Source organism: Sus scrofa, chromosome X (genome assembly GCF_000003025.6).
Source record: "Sus scrofa isolate TJ Tabasco breed Duroc chromosome X, Sscrofa11.1, whole genome shotgun sequence".
Classification (NCBI taxonomy): Eukaryota; Metazoa; Chordata; class Mammalia; order Artiodactyla; family Suidae; genus Sus; species Sus scrofa.
In genome coordinates, this window is record NC_010461.5 from 36,659,119 (window position 1) to 36,662,404 (window position 3,286).

Genomic DNA, 3,286 nt, shown 5'->3' on the forward strand with positions numbered 1-3,286 from the left:
CTAACTATATCAATAATAACATTAAATGCGAATGGATTAAACAATCAAGTAAAAAAGCAAATCATTAGACTGGATTAAAATATAGGATCTAACTATACACTGTTACGATTTATGTTCAAAGATGCAGGAGTTCCCTTCGTGGCACAGCAGAAACAAATCCAACTAGGAACCATGAGGTTGCGTGTTCGATCCCTGGCTTCACTCGGTGGGTTAAGGATCTGGCATTGCTATGAGCTGTGGCATCGGTTGCAGACCTGGCTGGGATCCCACAATTGCTGTGGCTGTGGTGTAGGCCGGCAGCTGCAGCTCTGATTCGACCCCTAGCCTGGGAACCTCCATATGCCGCAGGTGTAGCCCTCAAAAGACAAAAGACGAAAAAAAAATTATATTCAAAGATACAAATAGACTGAAAGTAAAAGAATGGAAAGATATATATGGTATAAACAGCAACCACAAGAAAGCTGGAGTGGCTATATTAACATCTAGTAAAATAGACTTTAAAACAAAAAATGTTACTAGAGATTTTTAAAAGTATATTTTATAATGATAAAATGGTTAATGTATCTGGGAGTTATAACAATTATAAACATATATGTACCTAACAACCCAAAATACATGAAGTAAAAATTGACAAATATTAAGGGAGAAATGTTCAAGTCAACAATAATAGTTGGAGACGTCAATAGCCCCTGTTTAATAATGGATAGAACAACTGGGCAGAAGGTCTAAATGGTAAATGATCAACAAGGAAATAGAAGACTCGAACAGCACTATAAACCAACTAGGCTAGGAGTTCCCATCATGGCACAGCAGAAACGAATCCAACTAGGAACCATGAGGTTGCGGGTTCGATTCCTGGCCTCACTCAGTGGGTTAAGGATCTGGAGTTGCCGTGAGCTGTGGTGTAGTTCGCAGGTGCAGCTCAGATCTGGCGTTGCTGTGGCTGTGGTGTAGGCCGGCAGCAACAGCTCTGAATGGACCCCTAGCCAGGGAACCTCCATATGCCACGGGTGCAGCCCTAAAAAGACAATAAATAAATAAATAAATAAATAAACCAACTAGACTAAACAGACACCCACAGAACACTTCACTCAACAATAGCAGAAAATAAATTCTTCTCAAGTGCACATGAAACATTCTCCAAACAAGACCGTATGTTAAGCCATAAGAAAATCTTCAATTTACAAAGACTGAACTAATAGAAAGTATGTCTCTAATCACAGTAGAGTGATCTTAGAAATCAATAAGTGAAATAAATTTGGAAAACTCACAAATAAGAGGACATTAAACAACACACTCCACTTTTTGAGACTTCTCCTGAGGTGTTTGAGATTCCTCCTTACTATGTAAGAGTCTTCCTGTTAGACCGAGGCACTTTTTGACATGTTTGAGAGCCTTCCTTCTTTTTGGTCAGAAATAACTTTTTTATTTGTCACCACTAAATTCTAAATTTTAAACAGATTCTGGGGCTGGTGGCTCATATCCATCTGCTTGTTCATCTTTAGTACTTGTCTCATCCTCAGTAGCTTCTCCAGAACTGCTACCATCACCATCAAGTCCCATGAGTCTTCCCAAGTCAAACTTGGGCCTCTTCAAAATCCCTCCTTCTCTAACAAAGACATCGTGGAGCGGATAAGCACATCGGCAAACCTCTTCTATGCCCTTTCCAATGCTGTCTGGAATCAATTTATGGACCGCTTTTTTCAAGTCATTTGTCTACATCTCTAAGGTCATGATTTCCATCATCTTCTTCTGGATTTGGCAGACCTGTTGGTGTTGAGTCTAAGGGCTCTTCCAAACCTAGTGGTTTCACACTTGTTAGTAAAATGGATAAAGCAAGTTAAATTCAGTACTATTGACACTGACATGAGCTAAAATCGTGGGCTGCCATTTTTGACCATGGACACATTTTGCCACAGGTAAACTCCGTGACCCGGAAGTCAGTCAGGCATTTTTTGCCCTGGATATCCTCAGTAATTAGCTTGAATATTCTGAATGCAACTTCATTCTGCAGATCAGCAAGGCTCAGGAGTTCCCCTTGTGACTCAGAGGTTAGTAAGCCCAACTAGCATCCATGAGGACGCGGGTGCGATCCCTGGCCTTGCTCAGTGGGTTGAGGATCCGGCAATGCCATGAACTGTGGTGTAGGTTGCAGATGCGGCTTGGATCCCACGTTGCTGTGGCTGTGGGGTAGGCCGGCGGCTACAGCTCCGATTCAACCCCTAGCCTGGGAACATCCACATGCCATGGGTGCGGCCCTAAAAAGACCAAAAAATAAAAACATAAAAAATAAATAAAAACATGATGCAGGAGCTCCCATCGTGGCTCAGTGGTAACAAACCTAATATCCATGAGGACGCAGGTTCAATCCCTGGCCTCACTCAGTGTCTTAAGGATCTGTCATTGCGGTGAGCTGTGGTGTAGGTCACAGACACGGCTCAGATCTGGCGTTGCTGTGGCTGTGGTGTAGGCTGGTGGCTACAGCTCTGATTCAACCCCTAGACCGGGAACATAAAATATGCTTTGGGTGTGGCCCTAAAAAGATAAATTAATTAAAAAAACATGATGCAATTTAATTCCTTGAGTTCTCATGACTAGTGTTTTTCCAATATTTCTTACATTGAACATCATACCAATCTTTCCCAGAAATTGAATCAACCACTTTCTTCATGGCTCCCTTTTTGCTGCCTTTCATTAGGTGCTTGCTCCTGCCAGACATCAATGTGCTGCTCAGAGCCCTTTCTTCTTTTTGAGACTTTGACTCTTCCATCCTGACATGTTTTTGGTCCTTCCCTACCTATTTGAGATTCTCCCTGATTAATCTGACCCTCTTCCTGACATATGAGTGTCTTCCTGACCCATTTGAGGCCCATATACAAGGACACTGAGGCTTTTCCTGACATCTTTGAGACGCTTTCAGTCTTATTTGAGACTTTCTGGTGACGTTGAGACACTTTCTCATTTACTTCTGAGTGCTGAATCAATCCCTGATGCAGTCTTAAGAGGAGGCAAAGAGACCATTAGCCTCAGACCTGAAAGGACTTTTCTTCAAGCATCTTGTCAAGAAATGTCTATGACCACTATCAAGAAAAATGCATCAAGACTTTTTCCAACCCTCAACTACTAAGGGGAAATAGGAAAATATTGTGGGTCATTTTCCTAGTCTTTTCATCAAAAATTTCTACAATTTCATTTGTGTCCATGTTTTTCATTCAAATATAGTATTAGCTGTGGTCTTGGGGAGCCAAAGTAACAATGTCTTACACAATAGAAAGCAATTCATTAC

At 41.5% G+C, this 3,286-nt stretch overlaps 1 pseudogene; it reads right to left on the reverse strand.

Moving 5' to 3' along the window:
• Positions 1,065–2,770, reverse strand: LOC100156370 (annotated as a pseudogene).